This window comes from Hyposmocoma kahamanoa, unplaced genomic scaffold (assembly GCF_003589595.1).
Source record: "Hyposmocoma kahamanoa isolate Upper Pololo Valley unplaced genomic scaffold, ASM358959v1 98762, whole genome shotgun sequence".
NCBI classification, from domain to species: Eukaryota; Metazoa; Arthropoda; class Insecta; order Lepidoptera; family Cosmopterigidae; genus Hyposmocoma; species Hyposmocoma kahamanoa.
The window spans coordinates 3847-15849 of NW_020655667.1; the positions used below are offsets into that span (position 1 = coordinate 3847).

The 12003-nt window shown below is 33.2% G+C and overlaps 2 long non-coding RNA genes across 2 annotated transcripts; both read right to left on the reverse strand.

Annotated features, from left to right (window-relative positions):
- Positions 1–221: 221 nt before the first annotated feature.
- Positions 222–4352, reverse strand: LOC113238900. The gene is made up of 3 exons (XR_003311143.1): positions 4121–4352; positions 585–831; positions 222–284 (listed from the first exon to the last, which is right to left on the reverse strand). It is a non-coding gene; the product is annotated as an uncharacterized LOC113238900 (long non-coding RNA).
- Positions 4353–4479: 127 nt separating this feature from the next.
- Positions 4480–5463, reverse strand: LOC113238899. Its single transcript, XR_003311142.1, has 3 exons — positions 4867–5463; positions 4658–4771; positions 4480–4577 (listed from the first exon to the last, which is right to left on the reverse strand). It is a non-coding gene; the product is annotated as an uncharacterized LOC113238899 (long non-coding RNA).
- Positions 5464–12003: the final 6540 nt, after the last annotated feature.

Sequence of the window (12003 nt, forward strand, 5' to 3'; positions counted from 1 at the left end):
AAGAAGAAAGAAATTCATGAAAATGTAATAATACCAACAATATAATAAATAAATGTAATATTGTACTTTTTACTATACAAATATCTGCAAAATCAGGAGTTTTATAAGATTTCTATTTATAACTTTGTAAAATGCTAGACCAATCTAGGAAATGTTAGACAAAATAAATAAAAAATAATTATATAATTTTTTATCTATTTACAATATAAATACTTACGAAAGCATGAAGTGTATGATAATTCCGCTGATATTGATTTGCTTAATGCACGCATACAATTTCTCACCTATAAATAAAAAACAAAAATAAATCACTTTAAAATTAATCACTTTGGATAATTAGAAATAAAAAGAATTAAAAGTTAAAATCTAGCCTGTTTAGAGTAATAAAATATGAAATAACAAAATATATAAATAAATAATAAATAACAATAATATATTTGAAATAAATTTTTAAAAAATGTTTATCATAAAAACCTTAGTTAAGCTTTGCACCTTAAGTGGTGCAAGTTGAACTAACTATTAGTAGTTTGTTAGTTAGAATTTTGTTATAAATTACTAAATTGAATAAAAAATATTATGTTTACCTTCATTTTTTTATTTTTTCAGGAATGACTGAATGAATTTCAGGATGTTGGTCAGTCAACTTGTGTAATATCCTTGATTGTCCATGCTGACAGTCAGCATTGTACACGTCCACAATATCTTGCTACTTAGCTGGTTTGCTTTCAAATAACATATCCTTGGTGAGCCAGTTATTACGAATCCCCTTAATCAGATGTGGTGGATCATAAAAAACACTTAATGTGTTTCCACTTAAATTGATTGTGTTATCTGAAAGCAAGGAAAGTATTGTTAAGATTATCAAGTTACATAATATGTGTTCATACAATCACACAGTGTTGGCATTAAACTTCCAAATGAATAATAGAATTTTGCCTGATCAGGCCTTAAAGGAGCGATCTTAATTAGTCCAATCGGTTAACTAGGTTGGTCGTCTAGTTCATCTTGTCCTAGCTTCGACATTGAACAAATGCTCCAAACTAGTTATATCATTCACATAAATACTACAGGCTTCTATTACTCTTATTAAGAGGTCAAATAGTACACAGTACTAAATATTTAAAAATACAATTTGTATGGAATCAGTACTATTTGATTTTCTTTAATATTTTACAGGTTTAAAAGACTGTCATTCAACTAAACGTCCTTTTTTTACAAAACAATAACAGCATATATTTTAGTTAGAATAGTATCTTCAAAAATCACATGTTTGTTGATATTATACATACTGATGCCTACACACCTAAAAAAAATATGAGCACTTATATTTACAAGCTTACATTATTATTTGACAGTCCACATTATGTATATACATAAGGTGAACACGTATAGACTTAAAACTAGCTGGCAACATTCAGTCTAGACATGGAGAATAGCGTTACATTTCTATCGCCGTCACTGTCGTTCCGGTTCCAAAAAAATCACAGTGATAAATCATCGTGATTTTGTCACGACTGTTACTTGTGTGACCTTGTCACGCTTATAACTTACATCATGATATACGGTTTTAGCCAGCGGCTTCGTTCTAATACTTATAGCCGTTTTTTATAGAATGATTTAAGTTTTTACTCCCTTTGTAATAAGTTTCAATTCCATTCAAAAAGTTGATTTTCTATTTAATGTAATTTTGTTTGTTACTTATTTAATGCGAATTTTTGGATTGTTAAAAATAGCAATAAAGTGTAATGTAATTATATTTCTAGTAGAATACACAAAGTAGATTATACATAAATATAAAATACCAACTCTTCCTATAATAAAACAAATATACAAAAATATTTTACTTTGTTCATAAATAGGTTTATAATAACTTTGCAAATGTATAAACTCAGAAATAACGCCAGTTATTACTCACCTAATTAACTGTTGTCTAGCTACGTCCTCATACCCCGATAACTTAAAGACCGGCATTATCAGACCAATCCATAAAAAGGGGCCATATGATGATGTAAACAATTACAGACCGATCACAATACTATCTAGCGTAGACAAAATAGTGGAAAAGTATCTAGGGAATAAAATAAATTACTTTTTGTGCAATAATAAAATAATTAATGATAAACAGTACGGATTTCAAAAAGGCCGTAGTACATCCCAACTTTTATCTAAGTTTACAGATGAGGTCAACGGGTACTTGATAGCACGCGAGCAGGTACTCGTTGTCTTTGTTGACTTCAGTAAAGCATTCGACACTTTACGGTACAATGTACTGTTTGACAAGTTAAAACAGAATGGAATACAGGGACCACTGTTGGAATGGTTTCGGAACTATCACGAGAATAGACATACACTAGTACGCTTGGGAAATACTCATAGCGACAAAATACCTACTGAACGAGGCACTGCCCAAGGGTCAATCCTTGGACCTACTGAGTACTTACTATACGTAAACGATATGTGTAATATATTTTCGGAGGCTTCTGTGTACCAATTCGCTGATGATACTTGCCTGATAACACACAGTAAAAATGTAATCGAGGCGCAAAAATCAATGCAGAATAGCTTTAATAATATGTGTAAATGGGCCCATGATGTAGGCCTGGTCATCAACGCTAACAAAACAAAACTTATTCACATACATTCCCCGTACATAAAAACAACACATATACCTAAAATAGTCGCGCATGACCACCAGTGCCTGCATCATCAGTCCTCCATCAGCTCCAGCACCGCGCCCGCCTGTACGTGTCTGGCTCTGCAGGTAGTTGAGCAGCATACTTATTTAGGCCTTATTATAGATAAGTCTTTCAACTGGGGTCCACACATTGAAAGCGTTACTAACAAGCTCAGGTCTATCAATGCTAAACTTTCCATATTAAAGTACAAGTTACCATATTATACACTTAGAATGTTGTACCTTGCTTTGGCAGACTCAATTATTGATTATGGGCTCAGTAGCTACGGGCGTACTTATAAATCGTACCTAGATAATATATATAAATTACAAGTTAGCATAATTAAGACAATTGTATCAAATAAAATAAAAAACAAATATAAGGATAACGATCCCGGTCTTTTTAACCACTGTAAGGTAATGTCGGTCTTTAACAAGTCGAATGTGTCAATATTACTGGACCAATTTGAAAATGTCAATTTATTAACAAAAACAAACAGGCTTAATAAATTACGTACCCTTACCTACCTACCTGAGTTTAAACTACCTAGAATCACCAATACTTACGGTATGAGGACTACAAAGTACATATTACCAAAAAATTGTAAATAAAATACCAGTACAATTGCATAAAGATATGTTTATAAATGTAAAAAAATGTAAACAAGTTTTAAAAAAGTATTACTTGGGTTGTATGTTGGACCCATAACAATAGTGGAGAGTATGCGATGCATTCTACCTTCGCATAAACCCTTTGAAGGGTTTTTGAAAGTAGTCTTAATATAAGTTTTTAGTTTAAGTTGGTTTTGAATAAATAAATTAAAAAAAAAAAAAAAACTGCTGCAGATTTTTTTAAATCCGCCTTTTCTTGTAGTAATAAGCATCTACGACCCTTGTGAGTGAGCAAAGAAAGTCATCCTATTTCATTTACTCCCATCGCCGAAATGGCCCGATTTGAAGAGAACTACAACGAGTGGCGCGCTGAGTCACCACGGAACGGAGATCGCGCATTGTATCAAATACGTATGTCGTGATGTGAGTGACGGGGATAGCTACTGGAACGGAGGAACACCTGTGACTTTGGAACGTTGTTCCTTCGGAACGAGTCACGGTAATACTGGTTGCCGGCGGATCATCGTGATTTTTTCATCGTGACGTTATTTATTACCCACCTCTAATTCAGTGTGTGCATCCCACACCGACTTGTACTAAAAGTAGTGAAAGACTAACTATCTTGCTCGAGCCGTTCCTATTGAATAAAAGACAGGTGAACTATCAACGCAGACAGTTCCTAGTTTGTACTGAACTAAAAATACCAATGAACTATTAATACCGTGCAAGATGAACTAGTTCATCTCAGTCAGTGTCAGAAATATATACATAATAGTTCATAGTTCATGACCTACACAAGCCAACTGAATAATAAAAATATGAAGTACAACTTACCAAAAGTCTCTCCAGCACGTAATTGAGTTGTTTTGGTCTCTTCTATTAAAAGATTTATGGCAGATTGATAATTTGTGCCTTGATCTGACACAAGAGCTATAGGTTTCAGTCCAGTTTCAGATGCAGCAGCAATTATTTCTTTAATAATGCCTTTTAACTGGAAACTAGAGGTTGCACCTTCACAGAAATAAAAGTCTACAAAGCGCACCCCGTAACATAAAAACGAGAACACGATCTGCAAAGTTATCAGTTTTTCCCTTTAAACCTCCGAATGCAACAATATCATCTTTGTTTGCTGAATATGTTAAAGCAATGTCTAATGCCATTTCATCAAATAGCAAATTACACAACCTCCTGTTGCTGTCCCAGTTTTTTACAGTAGTTGACTTATCATATTCTTCAAAGTTGTTTTTGAAGGCAAAAATGAATATTTTTTTGGAGAAACTTATTTTACAGCCTGGAATGTGGAAACAACAATAATATTTTCAAAATGTAATAAATTAAGTAAAACAGTACTCCTGTATTCAAGTTACTAACACTTAGGTGTTTGAAACACATAGGATTTTTCTTCATAACTTATAGTACCGTCTATCAACAAACAGAAAGTGTTTATTCAGACAGAAACTGGAGTTAAAGGCAAGACGTTTGCATCTGAAATGAAATAATTAATATAATAATAATAAAAAAAAAATAAGCTTTTTTTTCGTGACATTGCATAAAATAATAGAAAAAGATGATGTACATACAAGAAACCTCTGTTCGTGCAACTTTATTAGGTTTGTTTTACTCATCATACAGTAGTGCATAAGAGTGATCAATGTGGCGCTTCCTCGAGTAACTATGGTCACTGCATATACCTAAAAATTAAAAAATATTTTAGGATTAGACTTAGACTACTAACTATGTAATCTATTCACCATATTAATTTGAACTCTCAACTCAAGTGTCGTTATTGTATAGTTGAGCCATTTAGTGTATCCACATAACATGGGCACATAATATTTTATTGTTAATGTACTTAATATGTAAAACTTTGATAAAATCTTAAAAACCATTGTTCAGACTTTTAATTGTATTTGTACTGTATTTTAAACATGCGGTATGTTTAAACAATGAACTATGCGCTAATTTTCAGTAACACATATTATTATTTAACTCTTCTCAAAATTTGTAAATGACGGTGAAAACGGTATTTAATTCTATGAAGTTAAGTAGTTTACTTAACGGATACAAGCAACTTATAGTATTTGTAGAGTGGAAGAGGCGGAAATGAATCGACGCAAACACTTCACATTAATACAAATAAGCACGATCTCAATATTAGTGTACTTGTGGATATAAAGAGGTGGAAATAAATCGACGCAAACACTTCTCATCATCACAAACAAGCAATATGACGATGACGGCTGACGCTAAAGGAAAAAGATGGCTGACTTTCGCGGGGTTGAAGATCGCAGAGAGGGGAGGGGGAAACGTCATTATGCAAACTAGCACTGTCATCGCTATGATACAATATAGTGGTTTGTGTACATACAATATTTTTGTATGTCTGTGAGTTTCATAAGAGCTCGATATTAGTATACAAATTCGCTTCATGGTCGCGCTCGCACCGTCGAAACGCCGCCGATATTTTTTCGTCGGCGCGCCGCCGCCCGGTTGGTCTGTTGTCGGCGCTCATATCTACTCTGGAGACGACATTGGAACAAAAGTGTATTGCTTGATGTACAAAAAACTTAATCGGTTACAAATACAAACACAGACTCTCATGACGTCGCAACAAATATATATCCAACAATTACATTTTATTCTAAATTACCTGCTCACCTATTTGAGTTCCAATTACACGAGCAAGCCATGGGCAGAGCTAGCCTAAATAATGGTCAAAAAATATTATTTAGTACCTACTGCTATTAATGGTCGCCTAGCAACAGTTTGTTATTAAACATTCTTTAATCGAATTTGGCTATTGTATAATTTACGCTTGAACTCGACCTTTCTTAGGGTCGTATTCCAGAACTCTACTCAATACTCAAGTCAGGACTTGAGTATTGCAGTGAGCACTGAAAATCATACTCAAGTCCCTGCCATTAGGGTCGTATTTCCAGTGCTTACGTTTCCATTGCAATCCTGACTTGAGCATTGAGTAGAGTTCTAGAATACGACCCTTAGGGTCGTATTCCAGAACTCTACTCAATGCTCAAGTCAGGACTTGAGTAGACTTGAGTATGATTTCAAGCACTGTAATTACGACTCTAATGGCAAGGATTTGAGCATGATTATCAGTGCTTTAAATAATGCTCAAGTCAGGATTTGAGCAGACTTGAATATGATTTCAAGCACTGGAAATACGACTCTAGTGGCAAGGACTGAGGGTCGTATTCTAGAACTCTACTCAATGCTCAAGTCAGGATTTAAGTATGGTTTAAAGCACTCGAAATCATACTCAAGTCCCTGCCATTAGGGTCGTATTTCCAGTGCTTATGTTTCCAGTGCAATCCTGACTTGAGCATTGAGTAGACTTCTGGAATACGACCCTGAGTATGATTTTCAGTGCTCACTGCAATACTCAAGTCCTGACTTGAGTATTGAGTAGAGTTCTGGAATACGACACTGAATTGCACACGAAAACATAGCACAACTTAATCGCAACCATGAAACGGATTTTATTTTGACATTGGCAAGTATCAAACTATTAGTGGTTTGTGATCAAACTATTAATAAGGCAGTATGGTCTCTGACCTTCGCCTTTTCCAAACGGAACTAAGGAAAAAAAACTATCAATGTCAGTTCCCTTCCCTCACCCTCGCGCAAAACGACGGAGCCATAGACACAAAAGTTGAAGTTGAAGTCCTTCTTTCCTCCCACCCCACCATCCATACCCTACCGTCCCTACCCTTCGTCTTTCTAGTTTCTAATTTGTGTACCCTTCCTATCGTCTACTCCTGTGGTCTACTCGTCTTCAACACTTCTACTCTCACTCAACTCGATGTTTGCGTTAAATAGTCATTAGTGATTGATTACATTGATCTCTTTGATTTGCATATATTTGCAAAAATAAAGTACTTTTGGCTAGTAGTAACTCATAATAGTTGTGCTTTTGGCTATAGTACCACTTAATCGACACGGCGAGACGTGCTTTTAAAGTGTGTAATTATCATGTAATTAGGTATATAATTAAATCAAGAAAAAAATTGTAATTATGATTATTTAATAAGCACGGACTGAAACAAAAGCATACAACTTTTTTAAAGAAATCATTCCTAAATTTCGAAAGTCTAATGAATGGTAAACGAAAATCGTGTTTATACTTTTCACAGCGGCTCGAAGTGGCACTACTTCGAACCGGTTCTTATTTATAAATTAGTACTTTTGCTTCGATAACAAACGAGGAAAACGCATTCGACGATTCATTTACCGTTTGGTCTTCAAACGACAATGTTGTTAAAATATTTCATTCTTTGCAATATAATTTATACGTATTTTATTCTTTTTATTCTAGCAGCAGAAGGTAAAGTTAAATTGTAGCTATTACTTAATTTTATTATTTACTTCTAAACTTACACTATAACATAGAACTACTCCTTTCTAACATGCCTAAATAAGAGTTCATTCTATATTATTTATAAGTTGTTTTTATAGCTTTATTATTGTATATTGTTATCTTTGGGAATCTCATGTTCGCCAGTGTACAACTTTAAGCTATTACATATATTTTATATACTTATTTTCAGTTGGAGATGAGTGTGTGCCAAATAATGAGATACGTAATGGAGCATGTACCATGATGATGGATTGTGCAGAAGCTTTCAGGTCAGGATTATAACCATTTCGATAATTTAAATAATTAACAAGTGCCACTTTAAGAATTAAGTTTTGAGTCAAAGTAAAAAAATCATTTATTCCATAGGTAAAAAAATTTACAATTGAAAACATAACTTTTCAAGCTATTGCTTGTTCACTGTGCTGAATTTCCTGAGAAGAACGAGCAAGCAACTCTATGGGTTGCTCTTTTTAAATAATCTTGGATCCAATGAAATGCACTTTGATTTAAATTTATGTGAATGTGTTTTAAACTTAGTATATACTCCAAAATCTTTGTGTAAAAACATACAGTTCCTCATAAAAAAGTTGTTTACTTTAGTGAAATGAAATTGTGGTAACTTGGACATCAGTCCAATTAATAGTGAGCAGTTAGATACCCATCAAAAATGTATTTTGTGTGTCTCTATTATTTCATAATTTGAATTTGAAGATGAAATTGAGCAAAAAAATCCTTTGGTTTTAAAAAAGTAATAATAAACCTTATTTTAAGTAATTGGCAAAAACATGCTGGATCCCTAGTACAGATCTGTGAACAGCAGTATAATCCCCCAAATAATTGAGTGTTATTTGAGATGATATGGCTGGCCTTTTTAAGTCTAATTTAAAAAAAATTGTCGTATCACTTTCTCCTTCATTTATTTTAATTTCCTACTAATACAGGTTTGCTCGTTGGTTCGAAGTTGATTTTGTGGTCTCGTAAATTTTGTTAAACTGGTTGAAAAAATGTTTATTTACTAAACTTGGATTTAATCAATTTAGTAGCAGTTAAGGTCCTTGTGAAAGAGTTCATCCAAGGAACCGCCTTACTTATCTGCTGCCCAACAGTGTGTGATGTGAGCATTACTGCATTCCAGTTTTGAATGGCAAAGATGCTAGTGAAATTACAGGCACATGGGACTTGTCAACTTATGTATCAGGGTGACGAGTGCAGTGGCAGTACTCCCCAGATGCTTATAAAATAATATTAGTTTTTTTTTTAATTATTATTTAACTGCCTCTGTGGCCGAACAGTTACCATGCTGGACTGCCAGTCAGAGGGTTCAATTCCCAGGCCGGGAGAAATATGTGTATGGCCTATATTTATTTGTCTCGTGAGTTTGGGTGTAATTTGTGGTTGTCTATGTATGTCCATGGCACCCACAACACAGGGTTTCCCTAGTGCGGGTCTATGTGTGTGTTGCGTTATTATTATTATTTGCTTAAACATGGTGTAACAGTGCCAGTGTCAATATGTTTCACTGTTAAATAGCATGCAAAATGTCTTATTATACAATGTTCAGTTCTGAGTGACACTGCAACTGTTATGGACAAGCTTGTCACTCACCAGGCGCACAACTTGTTTGTCCCCGTCACTTGGTATCATAAAAAAAAGTTAAACTGTTGAAATTTTTAAATGCTCTGCTGTTTCTACTTGGTCACAAAATCTTTTTTTTTTTTTTCAATTGAGTAAGGTGATATAAAATAATTATAATAATAACTTGGTATTAAAAGATGTACCTATTTGCTACTTTATATCTAATTCTTATTTACAAGTTTTCAAAGATTTGAGCTTACTTGTTAATGATGTAATGCTTGAAAACTTACAAAATTTAGCTACGGAAAAAAAAGACAGTAATCACAACTCTCTGATGAATGAAACCCAGTTTTTTCGAACCTCACAGTAGCAAATTCATTCTTTTACGCCAAAACATTGCCAGTATACTAGCTAAAAGAGACCTACTAGAAATTACTCTTTCTGAATTAATAAATTCGAACTCTCAACCCGACGCTATCTGCTTGAGTGAAACATTTGTAAAAAAAGGAGATGAACAAAATATTAAAATTTTTAACTATGAACTGGTTTCTAGTTATTGTAGGGACAAAAAAAGAGGAGGTACATGTATATTACTGAAAAATGGTATCGTATCGAGAGAACTAAATTTTTTCAATAGGTATTTAGTGCAGAATATTTTTGAATGCTCAGGTATAGACTTACCTGCCCATAATCTAATAATTTTATGTATATACAATTCACATAAAAGATTTGGGACACGATTCTTAAACATATTGGACTCAGTTTTGCACGATATAACAAACACATATAAAACAAAAAAAATTATAATTACCGGCGATTTTAATATAAATATACTAGATAATACTCCTGATAGCCGCTACCTTAACGATTTAATTCAGAATTATAATTTAAGACAACATATACATTTACCGACTAGAGAACTCACTTGTATAGACCTAATTATCAGTAACATTAAAGAAGCAACTGGAACTAACTTACACCTACAACTATCAGATCATAATACTGCCCAAATGCTAACGTTTTACACCAAAAGTAAACAAAAAGAAAAAACCTTTTGGTACGTCACGAAGCGAGACATAACAATTGAAAATTGTAATAAACTTCAAACACATCTCGGTGCTTTGACATTCAGTGACGTCATGAACGAAACAAATACTGACGTAGCATTTAGCATATTTCATGAGCTTTTTTCCCTACTACATAATCTATGTTTTCCTAAATACCGGTACAGAGTCAACAATAAGGCCAACGGCCCCAAATGGATATCTGGAGCGCTGAGGAGGTGTTGCAAAGTAAAACGAAAATTGCGTTTTAAATATTATAAAAGTAAAAATAAAATGGACAAGGATAAATTTATAAATTATTCTAAAATTCTAAGAAAATGTATTTATGACGCTCAAAAGAATCATAACGCTAAGTTTATTAGAACACATAAAAATGTATGTAAGGCATCTTGGACAGTTGTAAAGGATCGCCAAAATAAAAAAACCCCCACTCTTGACATAAAAAATTTAAAGGTGGGAGACAGAACACTGTCAGAACCTTCTGAAATGGTCACAGAATTTAACAGTTATTTTACTAATATGACGAATGATAGTAATTTAATAATTGACAAAGGAAAGTATAACACTCTGACAACGATACAAACGACATTAAATTCATTTTACATCAAACCTTTTTTAACACAGGACATTATTAAAATTATACAATCCCTAAGCAATAGTAAGGCTTGCGGTTATGATGAAATTTCAACAATGATTTTTAAACAATGTAAGAATGAACTAGCACCTGTCCTGACATATCTCGTAAATTTGTCCTTTGAAAATGGAACTTTCCCTGATTTATTGAAATTATCAATTGTTAAGCCGATACATAAGAAAGGAGACAAATCTGATATATTAAATTATCACTCTTATTCCGATACTGGCTAAAATATTCGAAAAATGCATGTTTCTTAGATTAATGGACTATTGTATTAAGTTCAGCATCATTAAACCAGAACAATTTGGCTTTCAAAAAGGAAAATCGACAACAGATGCAGTATTCAATATTATCGATACAGTTAGTAAAGCTCTTGATGCAAACAAACACAGTACGGTGGTGTTTCTTGATATGTCTAAAGCCTTCGATCATGTGGCACATGATACTCTATTAAAAAAATTAGAGAAATATGGAATTAGAGGCATAGCATTAGATTGGTTCAAATCGTATCTACAAAATAGGCAGCAACGTGTAGAATTAAACTATTTAGATTAAAATAATTTTATTAAAACTTGCTGTTCGGAAAACCGATTGAATAGGTTTGGTGTTCCTCAAGGAAGCATATTAGGGCCTCTACTATTTTTATTATATATAACTGACCTGCCACTGATAACTAAATATAAATGTATGATGTATGCAGACGATATTTCAATAGTTATAAACTCAAATAATAACAACCTGATGCAGTATGAAACCGAAATCAATGACACGCTAAAATCAGTGGTGGAATGGTTAGCTGTAAATAACCTAAGTGTGAATTTTGAGAAAACAAACTATATTCAGTTTTTAGGAAGAGGTCGCAGACAAATTACCTTGAATATTAAGTATGGTGATAAGAATATACAAAAAGTAGAGTTTATTAAGTTTTTAGGCATATTAATAGATAGAAATTTAAGTTTTACGAACCACATTGACAGTATTTGCAGCAAAGCAAACAGCTTTGTATACGTCTTTCGTAGGTTAAGACGAATTACTTCCAAAAATATTCCTTTGTTGGCTTATCATG